The sequence below is a fragment of the Ovis aries genome, chromosome 23 (assembly GCF_016772045.2).
Source record: "Ovis aries strain OAR_USU_Benz2616 breed Rambouillet chromosome 23, ARS-UI_Ramb_v3.0, whole genome shotgun sequence".
Lineage (NCBI taxonomy): Eukaryota > Metazoa > Chordata > Mammalia > Artiodactyla > Bovidae > Ovis > Ovis aries.
The window spans coordinates 50,701,090-50,719,308 of record NC_056076.1 but is presented as its reverse complement, the minus strand read 5'-3'; the positions used below and the strand labels follow the sequence as shown (position 1 = coordinate 50,719,308).

Here is an 18,219-nt window from a genome sequence, read left to right as displayed (position 1 = left end):
AATACAAGAGAAAGTAAACAGTATAACACAAGAGATATTTGTGTTAGACACTGTAGCAACAAATCTGTTAGCCTAGTCTGGGAGTGAGACATAAAAACGTTTGGTGAAGGTAAATACTATCATTAAGAAACAATAATGTTTTTGTTATTCCCAAAATACAGTGCCATGCTAATGATGATAATTACCTCCAAAAAAGTGCTAACAACTCCTTATATAATTAAAATAAATCTAACTTTGCAGACTGTCTGAAAGAGTCAACTAATACCATAATAAGCAGTGTCTTCATTACCAAAATATTTTAAGGAAAGTTCTGGAAATCTTTGTGAAGAACAGAGAGGTTAATATCATAGGCTTATTAATAATAGAAGAACCCTTACCCCCAAGGAAAAGTAGCATTTTGATGCTTATGGATGATATTGCATCACAATTGATTTTTCTCTAGGACTTTCAAGAAACCTGGAAAGAGAAAGGCAAAAATTTACTACTGTCCTTGTCATTGTGAAAATACCCTCTGAGTGATCCAAAGTGATTCGGTCTTGCTAAGGCTGCCCCTAAGATCTTCCTAAACTGGCTGCTTGGTGTTACTTATTCTAAATCCTCATTCTGGCACCATCATTGTCTATAAACCCTTAAGGGAGGACTCCAGGAATAGCAACTTTGGTATCACCTGGGAGCTTGTTAGAACAGGTTCGGGTGGCTCCACACACATTGGCATTTGAGAAGCACAGAAGACTCCTGAAGTCCTAGATTCTGTGAACTCATGTTGCTGTGAATGGGGGGTCTTAGTAATCTCATGGACTGTAGCTTGCTAAGCTCCTCTGCCCTTCACTATCTCCTGGAGTTTGCTCAAATTCACGTGCATTGAGTCAGTGATGCTATCTAACCGTCTCATCCTCTGCCAGCCCATTCTTCTTTTGCTTTCAATCTTTCCCATCATCAGGGTCTTTTCTGATGAGTTGGCTCTTGGCATCAGGTGACCAAAGCATTGGAGCTTCAGCTCCAGCATCAGACCTTCCAAATGAATATTCAGGGTTGATTTCCTTTAGGATTGACTGATCTGATCTCCTTGCAATACAAGGGACTCTCAAGATTTTTCTCCAGTATGACAGTTCAAAAAGAACTGGTGCTCAGTTTTCTTTACGGTCCACCTCTCACATCCACACATGACTACTGGAAAAACCATATCTTTGACTATATGGATCTTTGTTGGCAAAGAGACGTCTCTGCTTCTCAATACACTGTCTAGGTTTGTCATGAATGTATGTGAGCTAAGTTGCTTCAGACACGTCAACTCTTTGCCACCCTATAGACTGTAGCCTGCCAGACTCCTCTGAACATGAAATTCTCTAGGCAAAGTATACTGGAGTGGGTTGGCATGCCCTCCTCCAGGGGATCTACCCCACCTGGGATCAAATGAGCAACTCGTACATCTTCATTGGCAGGTGAGTTCTTTACTCTAGCGCCACCTGGGAAGCCTAGGTTTATCATAGCTTTTCTATTATTTCTAAGTATAGAATAATAAGCCAGTGTTACTTTGCATACCTTCAAATATTTCCTGAGCCAGGGAAAACACAATTAGTCTTTCCTTCTCATAGTGAGGATTTGTAATGCTTAAATCATGAGCAGTGCAATTTTTTTGTTAATTCTCCAGATGTGTAATTATGAGCTAGGCACCAGGTGAAATGTTTGCACGGAATAGAACACATGCAAAGTCTCTGAGTGATGTCTAGGAACAAAATCTTAGGAATGTTTGCCTTGATTATCCAAATAGTGTTCCTGGTATCTTGAGTATAATTCTGTATACAGGTCCTTAATAGACCAGGCAGGCTTCGTGTTTCTCTGACTACATGGGATAAAAAGCTAGCTCTGCGGTTCTATCTCTTGGGGGCAGTACAGGGACATATTTCTATAAAGTGTTGAAGATTTCTCTGGCCAAGAGGGTAACTACAGAACCTGAATTCATAAAGAGAGTTTGATTATCCAATATGTTTTCCTACTGAGCAATAAATGGTGAGTGCTTGGTACATGGAATATCAGAAACCTAAAACAGCTCTGACATTGTTAAGCTGGATATTTCACCGTTTTTTTACATCAACAAGATGTGGTCTAACCACAAAGAAAACCTAGTTGCCTCTCCTCCAGTGCTCTTTGACCTTAGACTGACTGGCATTCTGAAATGCTTCCCAGAATGAATCACAACCAGCACCAAGCTGCACTCCTGGCCTGGGAAGTCTAGGTGTTCTTAACATAGCCATTCATTGCCTTAGGAATGTCTGGGGGACCCCGGGACCTCTCTGGAGATTTGATTCCATTCTGATGGTTCACATCAGGGTCTATACCAGCTCCAGCAATTAATTGGGAGCATTCTACTTTAGCAGGCATCCAAAGGGAGGTAGAACATCTTTCCTTTATTACGCTTGAACCAAAATTAAGTTGCACAGAGCAACATGGAGTAAATGATTAGTCCTAAACAACACAAACTTGCAAAAATTATATCTTGATTCTAACTTATTAAGGCACCAAATGGTTCTTGTTCATATCATTGTGCCTGAAACTAGAAATGATGAACCATAAGCTTTATTCATAAAGTACTAGACCAGGGTACTTAATCTTTGTGTGTAATGGTCAGCACTGAGAGTCTGGTGAAGTTTACAGACTCCTCTGAATTTTTTTTTTTAATGCATAAAATGAAATACATGGAGTCACTGAAGATCTAATTATAATAAAATAAAACTACAAAATATTTTTAAACCTCAAATTTCTGGCATAATGATACATATGCTACTTTATAATGCATTAAATAAAAATATAGTGATAGGCTGAATAACTAGTAATGATGAATGTAAATCATGTTACATAGTACCTGCAATAGCTGGAAGGTGGTACAAAAATTCATGGTTTCTATAATCCTAGTAGTTTGTTACCTACATCCATAATTGAAGAGAATGCTAAATTCCAGGTAGAGTTTACTGAAAATGAATAAACTTTTCTCAGTCCGAGTTCACATACTCCCAGTAAGGCTGTTTTTGTCTGAGTTCAGCTAAGAACCTTGTTCCACCTGTTGGCAATTTGAGTTCAACTCTCATTACTGGAAAATAGTCTCCTGTAGCAATTTCTTTCACAGAGCTCCAATTTCAGAGTTATGTTGGGACATTCTCTGTCAAAAGGTCTTTCGTGACTTTCAGTAAATTTCCTTCCATTTTCACCTGTTGAGCGTTGCTTGGGACAGTGTTGCCTGGGATTTCCCTCACTCTGGTGATTCAGCCTTATGACTCAAAGGCAGATTTACCAGGCTAGCGTTGCAGAGGTTGCTTTCAGGTTGAAACCTGGCTAGATTTCCCAGCCTCCTAGGTGTGTAATTTAGAAAACTCCTGTTAGTCATCTTCTGATCCTTCTTAAGAGGCATTTGTTCACGTCTCTCCCTGTTGCCAGAGGCACATACTGTTAGACATGTTAAGAAGGTAATTTATTCTCCACATTCTTACTCTTGGAGTAAAATTGCTCTAGAATACATTTTTTAGAGAGTCCATGAAGATATTTTTAAAAAGCATTTTCAATTTTTTTTCTTGGTAGAAAAATGTATGTTAGCACCTTTTGTGGAAAAAAAAAAAAGACTTTATGTTTTTAGATTTCATTCACAATTTCTGAATAGACATGAACAGTCACCAGAGTCCTTATGCAAGTTTGGGGAAGGAAGAGCATGTTATTTTATGCCAGCAGGGAAAATAGCATTCAATAAACAATATGCTAACAGCGAGAAATGGGAAATTGAACTCTCTGTCATGAATTCAACCCATTCTGTATTTCTAAAGACAGAAAGGAGAAGCGAGGAGAAAATGTGAGAAGGAGTATTCTGGAGCTCCTTCTACTTTATCCAAATAGGGGAGCTGGACTCGCCTCCACGATGCCAAGCCCTTTCAAGAAACAGCCCACGTCTCTGCTCTCTCCTGGGAAACCATTCCCTTCTTCTTTTTCATAAATCTGGCTTCCATTTCCACAATGTTTTTAAAAACTGTGCAGAACTTCCTCTTTTTAGAGGAATTCAACCCCCCCCCCTTTTTTTTTAGTTCTCAACTTCCTCATTCTTTCAGCAGAATACGACTCAGTGGACTTGTCCTTCCTTCTTGAAATTCTTTTTTTTTTTTTTTTTTTTTTAACGTCCCTGGCACAGTAATCCTCTGGATCTTTGGCCTTGCCTTTGCTATCTCCTCTCCCTCCTGCCCCTCTGAAGGTTGACCCCCAAAGTTCAATCTTAAATGTAACCCATTGAGATGATGCACAAATCTGGGTCCTACAATGAATTCCCACTTTTGAACCTGTTCTTTTCCCCTCAAGAGGCTCCATTCATTCAGTAAACATTTTTCTTGAGTGCCTGCGTGCGTGTTCAGTCACTAAGTCACATCTGATTCTCTGTGATCCCACAGACTAGAAAAAAGTCTTGATGCTGGGAAAGATTGAGGGCAGGAGGAAAAGGGGACAACAGAGGATGAGATGGTTGGATGGCATCACCGATTCAATGGACATGAGTTTGAGCAAGCTAAGGGAGACAGGGAAGGATAAGGAAGCCTGGTGTGCTGCAGTCCATGAGGTCACAAAGAGTTGGAGATGACTGAGCAACTGAACAAGAACCATGTATAATAGGGACACAGAGAGGACACACCTAACCCATTTGAGATGAGCGTGAGGAAACCTTAATTTCATCTAATTGTGTCATATTATTTTTTATTCCAGTGTTACTGAGATATAGTTGACACACAGCATAGCGTAAGTTCAAGGTGTTCAGCCTAAGGACTGGACTTACATACATCATGAAATGATTAGCACAATAAGTTTAATGAGCATCCATCCTCTCATATAGAGATTAAGTTAAAGGAAAACACTAATTTTAATTCAAACATTAACTGACATTCATTCAACAAACTATAGCAAGAAACAAACCATAGCAAGGACCTACTATGTGCTGGTTATCAAGTCAGGCACGAAGACTGCAAGACAAGCCTAGTCCTTGCCTCTGTGGAGCTTGCCAGCTACTAAGTGGGAGAAACAGACATTAAACAAGTCAGACAATTTTATAATTGAGACATTTTCTCCAAAGAGAGAAGCACAAAGTCCCAGAGAGTGTTTACGATGGGGAGATAAACTGGCTTAGAAATCCATGAAGGGACTTCCCTAATGGTCCAGCGGTTGACTCCGTGCTCCCAATGCAGGGGGCACAGGTTCTGGCCCTGGTTGGGAAACTAAGCTCCCTCATGCCACACAGTGTTTTCCCCCCTTGCCCCCTGCCCCGCAAAATGAAAGAGAATCAGTGAAGGCTTTCCTGGGGAAATAAACATTTATGCTGAGGCCTGAAGTGGAGTAGAAAACGGGCAAAGTGAAGAAAGAGTATTCAGGGTGTCTGATGACCCAGCAGAAGGAGACTTTGAAGGAGGACTGTTTGGTTGATACCAAGATGATGAGATGAGAAGGACAAGCCCAAGATAATTTGCAGGACTTTGAAGTTCAATAATTTAGCCTTTAAATTTTTAAAGACAAATTGCTATTTAAAAACAAAGATCCACCAACCAACCACTTTTAAACAGCGGGTTGACAAGATCAGATTTCCACTCCGAAAAGGTCATTTTGACTACAGAGACAGTAAGAGATTGAGGGAGGCAGGAACCAGTGAGGAGAGAGGCTATTAACAGTCTTCTAGATTGTTCTTAGAGAACGGTTCAGATTTGAGACATGTGTCGGAGGGAGAAACTCTAGAGTCTGGAGGTTGAATGTTGTTGGTAAGGGAGAGGTGTACGTAGAAAATCTCACAGGAGAATCTGCTTTGACAAGAAGGTAGAGGAACAAGACCTGGAAGAGCTGGGATGCTAGGGGGCAGGCAGAGTGGGATGTGGACAGGAGCCCAAGCTCTTGTCCTCTTTGAAGAAAGAATTCAGCAAAGAGACTAAAATTATGAAAGTGATAAAAGCATTTATTAGAAGCAAAGTACGTGTGGAAGAAGCGAAGTACATGTGGAAAATAACCAAACTACATGTGGAAGAGCACAGAAGTGAGCCTGGAGTGAGTTACCCACAATAAGGGTGGCTTAGGTCACTTATAAAGGGGCAGTTTTCTGGTTTTTTTCTAGCCAGTCATCTCCAGGTTTGGCCCTGGTGTGAGCGTGCCTCTGTCAGCCAAGATGGCTTCCAGTTGGCATCTTCCCCCACCTTTAGGAACTTCCCCTAGAATGAGGGCGTCTCTGCACATGTGTCAGGTGGGGAAATCCACAAGAATACACCCAGTCAGGACCAGGGCTCCTGCTGGTGTCCCATCTTGAAGCATCAGCAGCTACTCAGCCTCAGGCCTGTCCATCTCCTGCTTCAGCAGGACTGGGCCCCCAGGGAGTCCAGCGGTGGCTCTGGCTCTGACAGTGAGGGTGGAGCAGCCTGGGGACTAGTGACTGGAGGGTGGAGATACCTCTCCGCCTGCCTCGCCACTTGTCATGCCTCACAACTCCAGCATCTTCTGAGTGCTGGGGAAAGGTTTCGGGGGGAGGCATCTGCCCTGAGTTTGTTTGTTTGCCCTGAGTTTTAAATGAGTAGCATTAGCTCCTGGAGAAGGAAAGGGCAACCCACTCCAGTATTCTTGCCTGGAGAGTCCTGTGGATTGGGGGAGCCTGGTGGGCTGCTGTCCATGGGGTTGCCCAGAGTTGGACATGACTGAAGCAACTTAGCATGCATGCATGCATTGGAGAAGGAAATGGCAACCCATTCCAGTATACTTGCCTGGAGAATCCCAGGGACGGAGGAGCCTGGTGGGCTGCCGTCTACGGAGTCACACAGAGTTGGACATAAGTGAAGCGACTTAGCAGCAGCAGCAGCATTAGCTCCAAGGGGCCATGGAGGAGGAAAGGTTTTCCAGGCAGAGGAAACGAAAGATGAGAAATGGGATGCATGCAGTTCTTTGCCACTAGCACCACCTGGGAAGCCCAAGAAACAGCATAGCTGGGGCAATTCAGAATTGCCGGAGCAGGGGACAGGATGGGGTGGGGGTGGGGGTCAAGAGATGATGCTGGGGAGGAGGCAGAGTCAGAGGAGGGAAGGACAGTGGGAGCCACCGAAGAGTTTATTAAAGGAAGGGAGAGACACGGGTTTTGAATGGACCACTTAGGCAGCTGTGTGAGTTTATGTGGGGCAAGAAGAAACAGAACACTGAGGAGGTTATGGAATCCTCCGGGGGAACCGAATGGGCGCCTAAACTGGGACCACGGAGCAGAGACGGAGCAGAAGGGAGGGAGGATCTGAAGAGATATCTGAGAGGCAAAGAAGCTGTTGAGAGGAGGAGCCTGCAGGCTTCTGGATGAGCTAAGGGGCTCAGGTAGGGCCTGGTAGAGACAAAGACACTGGGTTAGAAGCAGGCTGAGGGGGAAAGATGACGAGTCCAGCTTGTAGCCTGTTCAATTTGTGAGCCACCGCACTGGAGATTCCTAGCAGGCAACAGAAGAAAAAAACATGTTTGGAGTTCAGTAGAAAGATACAAGTTTGGGTGTCACCATAAGAGTTTACTGTGGCTTCCCAGGTAGCGCTAGTGCTAAAGAACCCCCCTGTCAATGCAGGAGACTTAAGACATGCGTGTTCGATCCCTGGGTCAGGAAGAGCCCCTGGAGGAGGGCATGGCAACCCACTCCAGTATTCTTGCCTGGAGAGTCCCATGGACAGAGGAGCCTGGCCGGCTACAGGTTCATAGGGTTGCAAAGAGTCAGATACGACTGTAGCAACTTAGCTTGGCATGGCAGCACGTGAGAGTTGACTCCTGGAAAATTGAAAAGCTTCCCCTCAAGCGTGTTTAGTGAGAACGGTGGGCCCAGGCTAGAAGCCCAGGCTCAGCATTTGCGCAACGTCTCCAGCTCCACATCCGCCTAGACTCTGCTCGCTGAGGCTGCAGCTGGGAGTTCCGGTTCCCGCCCCCGCCCCCGCCCCGGCCCCCGCCTCCCTTACCAGCTGGATTCCTGCAGGCTTCTGCCAGTGAGACCACTACAGGGAGACAGGGAGGCATGAAGCGGGCAGAATGGAGTTTCTTCCTGCTTCTAATTGTTACTATTATCACTCAAGTCTCAGCACTGAGCACCCCGGGTGAGGGTCCAGGTACGAGCTGCACTGCATGGAAGGGGCCTTCTGAGAACTTCTAGTTGCCCCTTGGGGATGTGGGGGAGGGGACATTTCCCCCTTACCCTTCTTGTGCACTTTTGGCTGGCCCAATAATTAAAATGGATATAACACAGTTTAACAGGAGGGGGGAAAAAAACAGGTTCAATTTATACATGGAGGTCTTATAGACATGGTCAAAGCACTTTAAAACTTTTTAGATAAATGATGAATTTGTGAAGAATTGACAGGACAAAGAAACCTAGGCTTTGGGTATGTAATTAGTGAAGACCCGAAACAGAGTTTGGGCTCGGGGTAGTACATTAAAGAAGGAACAGGGTTTGTGTATACAGACCTGTCTGCCTGAATTCCCAGCTCTGGCAATGAGGGTCTCCTTCTTCCAGGTGCAAGGAGGGCACCTTTCTCAGGGGAGATTCATTTCCTGATTCTAGGGAGGAGCACCTGGGTGTCTTTTTCTCATAGGTTGTTCCTTTCTTGTTTGGGCCTCACCTTGGAGCAGGCAGGATTGTAGTACCCCCGAACAGGGATAGAACGCGCAAGTGGTGGAAGCATGGATCTGAACCACTGGAGCGCCAGGGACGTCCCCATAGCCTGTTTCTTAAGTAATTTTAATTCAAAATAATATGCCACTGTGGCAAATTTTGGGGAGGCCCACCCTGAGCCCCAACAACGATGAGGGTTCACCTCATCTCCTTTGTTCCCCAGTTCTGGGATTGGGAGTGGCTTCCTGTGGCTTTTGAGCTGGGCTATCTTGACATCCCCCTTCACATCCTCTCAACTTTCCATTGACTCTATAACCGACTTTCTGCATCAAAGACCCTCTCTTTGAAAGGCAGTTTCTGCTCTTCTGAATGGACCCCATGGGTGCAGACCCCGAGGGCAGGCAGAGGGAGAGCCAGAAAGGAAATGGAGAAAGAAGAGTACAAAGAACTGGATGTGAGAACAAGGACTAAGTCTCACAGAAAGAGTGTAGCAGAGAGCTTCAGGAAGGAGGAAAGGACAGGCTTTAAACACGGAGCAGATCGTCTGATCTGGCAACCCCGCTTCTCTGGGCGTGGAAAGAATGGAAGCAGTCTGAGAGAGAGATTTTTATACCTGTATTTGCAGCAAACAGTAGTCTAGGGTGGAAGCAACCGAAATGTCCATCAACAGATGAATGGATCAAGAAAACGTGGTCTCTCCATACAATGAAATCGTGGGCTGTGCTGTGCTTAGTTGCTCAGTCATGTCCAAGTCTTTGCGACCCCATGGACTGTAGCCCACCAGGCGCCTCTGTCCATGGGGTTCTCCAGGCAAGAATGCTGGAGTGGGTTGCCATGCCCTCCTCCAGGGGATCTTCCCATCCCTGGGGTTTAAGCCAGGTCTCCTGTGATTGCAGGCAGATTCTTTACCGTCTGAGCTACCAGGGAAACCCACAATGAAATGGTATTCAGCCTTAAATAGAAAGGAAATTCTAATACATCCTATAGCATGGATGAACTCTGAGAACATTATGCTAAGTGAAATAAGTCACACACACACACACACACACAGACACTTATATATGTTCTCTAGAGTTGTCAGATTTAAAGAAATAAAGTGGAATAGTGGTTGCCAGAAGCTGCGGGGAATGGGGAGTTGTTTCACGGTTACAGAGTTTCCGTTTTACAAGATGGTTGCACAATACTTGCACAATATTGTGCAAATACTTAACACTACTGAACTACACACGCAAAGATGGTAAGACAGTACATTTTATGAGTGTTTTGCCACACACACACACACACACACACACACACACAGAATAGAGCAGAGAGGTCCAGGAAGATAAAAACTCTTGATTTAGAACGTTGTTTTATAAGCTGGTTGGAGGTGAAAGTCAGGCTGTAGCAGGTTGAGAGGCAAGTGTGAGGTGAGGCGGTGGAGACTGACTCTCGAGAAGTCTAGGTGAGCAGCGGAGAAGTTGGGCAACAGCTAAGGGGACGGTGAGGGCAGGGGAGGTCTAGGAGGAGACACTGGAGCATGTTTAGAAGCTGAAAGAAAGGAGCCGGCAGGGGAAGAGAGATGGCGTGTAGCTTGTGAGGGAGCAGAGGAGGCTGGGGCCTGGCCTTGGGCAGAAGGGACAGTCCATTCTCTGTCATGGGAGGAAACACAGTAAGGAAGGGAGTGGGTGTTGATATATTTCTAGGTGGGAGGGTGACAGGGAGAGCGTGCACGGTGCTCTTAAGGTTTTCTCTGTAACACAGGAGGCAAGAGAGAAGGAGAGGCTTCCTCGGTGACTCAGTGGTGAAAAATCCACCTGCCAATGCAGGAGAATTGGGTTTGATCTCTGGGCCAGGAAGATCCCCTGGAGAAGGAAATCACAACCCACTCCAGTTATTCTTGCCTGGGAAATCCCATGGACAGAGGAGCCTGGCGGGCTACAGTCCAATGGGTCACAAAAGAGTTTGAAACAACTTACTGACTAAATAACAACAACAGTTGACAGGGAAACCAGGCAGGGAAAGGATTGAGGTAGTTGCTGAGGGTCCAGCTGAAGCTGGAGGATTTGTAATTGTTCTCTGCAAGATTGAGACATTTTTCTCTAGTAATTAAGAAAGCAGGAAAGCAGATTGTAACACTGAGCCAGGCTTGAAGTGTTGTTTGAGATGCTACAGAGGAAGAGGGTGCAAGGGAATAAAAGGTGCTGGTAAGGGCAGGATCTAAATGATCAGCCAAGGAGTCTGGGGCCATTTGAAGAGATGGAGGCACCAAGAAAAAGTAAAAGAAAAATAAATTAGAAAGATCAAGGGACCAACATTTCCAGAAAGTCAAAGCATATGTAACAGGACATTACTTTGCTGACAAAGGTCCATCTAGTCAAAGCTATGGTTTTTCCAGTGGTCATGTATGGATGTGAGAGTTGGACTATAAAGAAAGCTGAGCGCCAAAGAATTGATGCTTTTGAACTGTGGTGTTGGAGAAGACTCTTGAGAGTCCCTTGGACTGCAAGGAGATCCAACCAGTCCATCCTAAAGGAGATCAGTCCTGAATATTCATTGGAAGGACTGATGCTGAAGCTGAAACTCCAATACTTCGGCCACCTGATGCAAAGAACTGACTCCTTGGAAAAAGATCCTAATGCTGGGAAAGACTGAGGGCAGGAAGAGAAGGGGATGACAGGGGATGAGATGGTTGGATGGCATCGCCGAATCAATGGGCATGAGTTTGAGTAAGCTCTCAGTTTTGGTTATGGACAGGGAAGCCTGGCATGCTGCAGTCCATGGGGTTTCAAAGAGTTCGACATGACTGAGCAACTGAACTGAAGTGAATGGGAATGAGAAAACTGCAAACCTGGGAGGCTCAGCAGTCATGGGCAGCAGCTAGGGTAACTGGGTGGAGCAGTTGCTTGAAATGGCTGAATCCAGGATGACCTGGCGAAGAGCTGCAGTGGGGGCCTGGGCTCTGGGGAAGGGCTGCATTTAAGTGAGTGGGGATGGAAAGCAAGACTGTGAGCCAGGTCAGCACGGAACATCTCCAGGATGTCCCACCAGGGCTCACATTCATGGATCCAGAATCAAACCCAGCATGTGTCCCTTTTGTGAGCTGTTCCTCCAGCTATTCTGTTTCTGTAAATCCTGCTTCTCTAGATCCATAATGTCTTTTTATAAAATTTTATTTTATTTTATTTTATTTTATTTTTGGCTGCACTGGATCTTTGCTTCTGTGCATGTGAGGGCTGTCTCTAGTTGCGATGCATGGGCTTCTTATGTTACTGAGAATGGGCTCTAGGCTGCGTGGGTTTCAGTGGTCACAGCACACAGGCTCAGCAGTTGTGGCACGTGGCCTCCAGATTGCTCAGTAGTTGTGGCACATGGACCTAGTTGCCATGAGGCATGTGGGATCTTCTGGGATCAGGGATAGAACCCATGTCCTCTGCACTGGCAGGCAGATGCCTGACCACTGGACAACCAGGGAAGTCCCATAGATCCATAATGTGTTGAAAAGAACATGGAACTTGGAGTTAAGACATCTAGATTCAAATTCTATCATTTCCTAGCCATGGACCTTGGTGATTTCCTCAATATCTCTTATAAAACTTATTTCTGCAGGGTCATTCTGAAGAGCAAATTAAATGGGCATGTGAAAGTACCTACCCAACTGTAAAATAAGAAATATAATCAATGCTCAATAGATAACAGTGGAATCTGAATATTTTTCCTTCATCTCCTATAATCCAGTTATCACCAAGACCCAATTCCTTCTCTCTATATTGCCTTCTCTAGCCTTCAGGAATTGCCACAACTCCTGCCTGGTCACAGTTCTGTCTCCCTTCTCTTCCAGAACTCTTCCATCTCACTAATGGTTGTCTGATTTATCTTCCAAAAATAACACTTTTGTCACATTATGTCCCCATGTCAGGGTAGTGGGAAGAAGCAATCAACTTCAAGTCATAAGTCTAGCAAATATTTAATTTGTTATTTTTAGATTCTTCATCTTTCTGGAATCCAGGCAGTCACAGAGTAAAGCCGGCACCAGCAACAAGCCAGTACAAATTACAGGAGCCTAAAGGTGCAGAAGGGGGCTTGTCAAGATTTGTTCATGGACTTTATTGTTGGGGTGGGGTCCTGAAATATTTTATTCACCTGTAGATGAACCTGCTCACTGTCCCTTTGTCTCACACAACTCTTAGGGTACTTAGTATGAAGATCAGATGAGATAAGGGAGGTTTTATAAAAGTCTGAAATCCAGTATTTTCTGCCCTCTTCCCTTTCCTGTATCAAGGTCAGATTTTATAGCCCAGCTCTCCAGACTCTCCATGAGTGGAGCTCATTTTGTTTCTTCCCTATTCTGTTCCCCACTTTGTTAATTTTTTTCAACTGTGTTAGTTTTAGTCTCCCTTCATACTTCTCACAGATGCAACAAAGTCACTCAGAATATCTGATCAAGCGAAGGGATTGCTCCAGATCGCAGCATTAGAGCGATCTGATGTTGAGTCTGCTATCATCATTCTCTGAAGATGCAGTGAGACTCAGACAGGTGACTAAATGTGTCCCCTGAAGCCCTTTCAGTGGGTGAGGACCAGCTAACACCCAGCTCCTCTGAATGCCGGGCCAGAACTCACCCAGAACGTCCAGCACTGCTGGGACAGTCGTCTGCCTGCTAGATACCTTTCTTTAGTGTTATGTGCAAGATGCTGGTCAAATCACCTTGTTTATCAATTAGCACCTTCGTCAGCTGGCACACCAGGGAGCTCAGCAAGAACATTTCCTTCAACCTTGCAAAATTCTAAATCTAATCTCATCCCTCATTTGCTGGGACCTTGAATTTGTTCCTTATCTGTCTGGTTTCCTTTCCTCCTCTGACTCGGGGAATACAAAAGAACCAGTTCTTATGTAAAATGCCAGATAAGCATACCATTATCAGGAATGTACTTGGATTTATTATTATTTAAGTTTATCTTTGTATAGATCAACCTTTGGACTGAGAGTACAGTTATATGAGAAATGATTAACATAATTCCTGGCAAAAGTCCCAGTGTTTGTAGGTTGAACTGAGAGCTATTTATTGACACACAAAGTTGTTGACTAAACTCAACATTGGTGTATTAAAGGACTTAACAAGTAGTGTTTAAGGAAATTTATGTAAGGAAATGTGTTAGACATTGAAAGACATAAAAATCAGGGCCTTCCCTGGTGGCCCAGTAGTTGGGACTCGGTGCTCCCAATGCAGGGGTCCCAGCTAGATCCCTGGTCTGGAACCTGGATCCTGATCCTCAACTAAGGATCTTGCATAAGGCAACGAGGATCCCACCTGCTGAAACTGGGACCTGGAGCAGTCAAATAAATGTTTAAAAAATCAATAGTACTTTCTTGGGCCTTTGGAGTTTGTGGTTTGGAAGAGGAAATAGGATGTGAACATGTTCAGTTCAGTTCAGCCTCTCAGTCGTGTCCGACTCTTTGTGACCCCATGAATCGCAGCATACCAGGCCTCCCTGTCCGCCACCAACTCCCAGAGTTCACTCAGACTCATATCCATCGAGTTGGTGATGCCATCCAGCCATCTCATCCTCTGTCGTCCCCTTCTCCTCCTGCTCCCAATCCCTTCCAGCATTAAAGTCTTTTCCAATGAGTCAACTCTTTGCATGAGGTGGCCAAAGGACTGGAATTTCAGCTTTAGCATCATTCCTTCCAAAGAACACCCGGGGCTGATCTCCTTTAGAATGGACTGGTTGGATCTCCTAGCAGTCCAAGGGACTCTCATGAGTCTTCTCCAGCACCACAGCTCAAAACATTCAATTCTTCAGCACTCAGCTTTCTTCACAGTCCAACTCTCACATCCATACATGACCACAGGAAAAACCATAGCCTTGACTAGATGGACCTTTGTTGGCAAAGTAATGTCTCTGCTTTTTAATATCCTATCTGGGTTGGTCATAACTTTCCTTCCAAGGAGTAAGCATCTTTTAATTTCATGGCTGCAGTTACCATCTGCAGTGATTTTGGAGCCCCCCAAAATAGTCTGACACTGTTTCCACTGTTTCCTCATCTATTTCCCATGAAGTGACGGGACCAGATGCCATGATCTTCGTTTTCTGAATGTTGAACTTTAAGCCAACTTTTTCACTCTCCTCTTTTACTTTCATCAAGAGGCTTTTAGCTCCTCTTCACTTTGTGCCATAAGGGTGATGTCATCTGCATATCTGAGGTTATTGATATTTCTCCTGGCAATCTTGATTCCAGCTTGTGCTTCTTCCAGTCCAGCGTTTCTCATGATGTACTCTGCATATAAATTAAATAAGCAGGGTGACAATATACAGCGTTGATGTACTCCTTTTCCTATTTGGAACCAGTCTGTTGTTCCTTGTCCAGTTCTAACTGTTGCTTCCTGACCTGCATATAGGTTTCTCAAGAGTCAGGTCAGGCGGTCTGGTATTCCCATCTCTTTCAGAATTTTCCACAGTTTATTGTGATCCACACAGTCCAAGGCTTTGGCATAGTCAATAAAGCAGAAATAGATGTTTTTCTGGAACTCTCTTGCTTTTTCCATGATCCAGAGGATGTTGGCAATTTGATCTCTGGTTCCTCTGCCTTTTCTAAAACCAGCTTGAACATCTGGAAGTTCATCATTCACATATTGCTGAAGCCTGGCTTGGAGAACATGTTGAAAGTGAAAGTGAAGTCGCTCAGTCATGTCTGACTCTTTGCAACCCCATGGACTGTAGCCTACCAGGCTCCTCCCTCCATGAGATTCTCCAGGCAAGAGTACTGGAGTGGGTTGCCATTTCCTTCTCCAGGGGATCTTCCTGACCCAGGGATCAAACCCGGGTCTCCCACGTTCCAGGCAGACACTTTAACCCCTGAGCTACCAGGGAAGTCCATTAGATGTAGATGTAGATGTGGATGTAGCCCAGTATATCTCAGGTCATCTGACCTAGTCATTCTTACTCTGTAGAATCTTTATCTTCCAGGGAAATTATATATTGGCACCACCGTCTATGAGGCACGTAGCCCAGTCTTCTAGTGTTACTAGACTGATTACCCTTAGTATGATTTAATTGTTTCCAACACAGAGGAGACTTTAAACCTAAATTACCATAGCCTGGTGTTATCTACATAAATCCATCCCATAATTGTGGGAGATTTTTTCCTCCTTTGCTGAAACTTTTTCCGTTGCTCTGATTGAGCTTGAGTAATAGAAAAAAGCTCAAATTTATGGCCAGAGTCAGAGCAAGCATTATTAATTGGCCCGGTGTGGGGATCCCATTTAGTGATATGACTATAATTTTTTTTTAAGTAAATTTTCTCAGGGCCAACCAGTAAGAGTCTTGTAGTAGAGAAATTTACCAAGGTAACCCAGAACTAGACACAGGTAATTGGCCACAAACCACAAAATTTAGAAATTGAATTGATTTCTAAAACTAGCATAGAATCAGTCCTATGATAGAAAAGCATTTGATTTATATGCAAAGGTCTAAGAAGTCAAGAAAACATAAATGATCATACGAATCAGGTCCAGCATCTTGGGGAAGCTGTCTCCCTCTGATGTCGCCGTCTTCTCATCCTGGTGTAGTGTAGTTTCTCCTGATAAAAAAGTCCTTCCATCCAGGTTGGAGACAGTCCCTTAAATTATGTCTTTTTCCAGTCCTGGTTGAAGGTCATGAGGCACCTGATCTTCATCTAAAGAGAGATCACAGAGATGAGCTTCAGAAACAACTTAGGGTGTTCTTTAAGAATTCAATTAAATTTTACATTAATATCACATAACAGCAAAGAACTATCTAAGAGATGAGTCTTACTAGATGCAGACCTCCATTAACAAACATGTTACTGTAACACAAATAACAGGTGAGTGCTCGAGAAGGTGTGTGCAAGTGCTGTGAGCACAGAGCAGGGAGGAAGCTTTTCAGGTAGTGAACGTCAAGGAAGGCTTGGGAAGTAGCGTCATTGTTTCTGAGCCTTGAAGGATTGCTCAGGTTTGTTTTTTCAATAGACTTTGTTTATTTTAGAGTAGTTTCAAGTTCACAGCTGAAGCAGAGAGGAGGGTACAATGTTTCCATATGCTCTGACCCCATACTTGCACAGCACACTCAAGATCAACATCCCCCCCACCCCCCGAGTGGTCCATTTGTTGCAACTGATGAACCAAAGTCAGTACATCATTATCACTTATAGTCCATAGTTCACGTTAAGGTCCACTCTTGGTGGTTGTACATTCTCTGGGTTTGTGCAAATGGATAACATATATCCAGGATTATGATGTTATGCAGAGTTAGTTTTGTTGCTGAATTGAACTTGCGTCCACTTACCCCCATGGTGCAGCAAAGCCAACTGACTGACACCACGCTGTGGTGAAGGAAAGTACGCCAGGCACAGAGAAGACAATGGCGCCCCACTCCAGCACTCTTGCCTGGAAACTCCCATGGACGGAGGAGCCTGGAAGGCTGCAGTCCATGGGGTCGCTGAGGGTTGGACACGACTGAAGTGACTTAGCAGCAATACCACTTAATGTTACAGGGAGACAAACATTTGAGAAACAGTTCAATTGAGTTGGGAGGATGGGTCTTACAGGCCTGGTATGTGTTTTGGGCTCAACTCCCTACCGCTATCTTCTTCCACTATATGGGTGTCATTTCAGGTCAGCAGTCCTTTCTATAGACCAGTCCAGGGCAGTGGCCCTTTCTAACTGGGAATTCATAATAAGCTAGTGAAGAGTACCCAGTTGTTGTTGAGTAGCTAAGTCATGACCGACTCTTTTGCAACACCATAGACTATAGCCTGCCAGGCTTCTCTGTCCACAGGTTTCTCCAGGCAAAAACAGTGGAGTGGTTGACATTTCCTTCTCCCAGTAAGGGTCCTTTTAGCTAGGACGGAGACATTTCTTCAAATTATGCCCTTTCCAGTATGCGTAATCTCCTGGTTGCAGGTTGTGGGGCATCTGATTTTTATCCAAAGATAGATCATTGTGATAAGCTTCAGAAACAAATTTAGAAACAAATTATCTTTTAATAATTCAATTAAACTTTACAATTGTGTAACATAACAAAGAATTAGCTGGGAGGTGAGTCTTAGATATGGACCCCAACTAAGAAAACTAGAATTTAATATCCTTTGAAACATAATCTTTTTCTCTCTAAAATTACCTTCATTTTTTGTCAAATATAGCCAAATTAAGATTAATTTGTTTGCTCAGACTGAACTTTTAAAAGGCCTCTCAAAAGCCATGCCAAGGGCTTTGCCTCCAGGTTCTATAGATTTGGGTGACTTCATCTCTTTTCAGGTTCCCCCAAATCTCTTGAGATTCCTGCAGCTGTCAGGCGGTGATCTTTCTTATTCACCTTAAAGCTGCTGGGAACCTAAGTTTCCAATTTCTGGAGGGATCCGGTACACAGAAAAGATAAATGTCTCAATTTTACCTGCTGCTGCTGCTGTGTTGCTTCAGTCGTGTCCAACTCTGTGTGACCCCATAGACGGCAGCCCACCAGGCTCCCCTGTCCCTGGGATTCCCCAGGCAAGAACACTGGAGTGGGTTGCCATTTCCTTCTCCAATGCATGAAAGTGAGAAGTGAAAGGGAAATCATACCACATGTAGGCAGACCAAACATAAGATCTAAAGATGGGGGTGG

The 18,219-nt window shown here is 44.4% G+C and overlaps 1 long non-coding RNA gene across 2 annotated transcripts; it reads right to left on the bottom strand.

Annotated features, from left to right (window-relative positions):
- Positions 1–13,513: 13,513 nt before the first annotated feature.
- Positions 13,514–18,198, bottom strand: LOC132658479 (uncharacterized). Of its 2 annotated transcripts, XR_009598163.1 has the most exons (3): positions 18,010–18,198; positions 16,903–17,055; positions 13,514–16,273 (listed from the first exon to the last, which is right to left on the bottom strand). It is a non-coding gene; the product is annotated as an uncharacterized LOC132658479 (long non-coding RNA). The 2 variants fall into 2 exon arrangements; XR_009598164.1 differs by lacking the exon at positions 18,010–18,198 and having other exon boundaries at positions 16,903–17,997.
- Between the last annotated feature and the right edge of the window lie 21 nt (positions 18,199–18,219).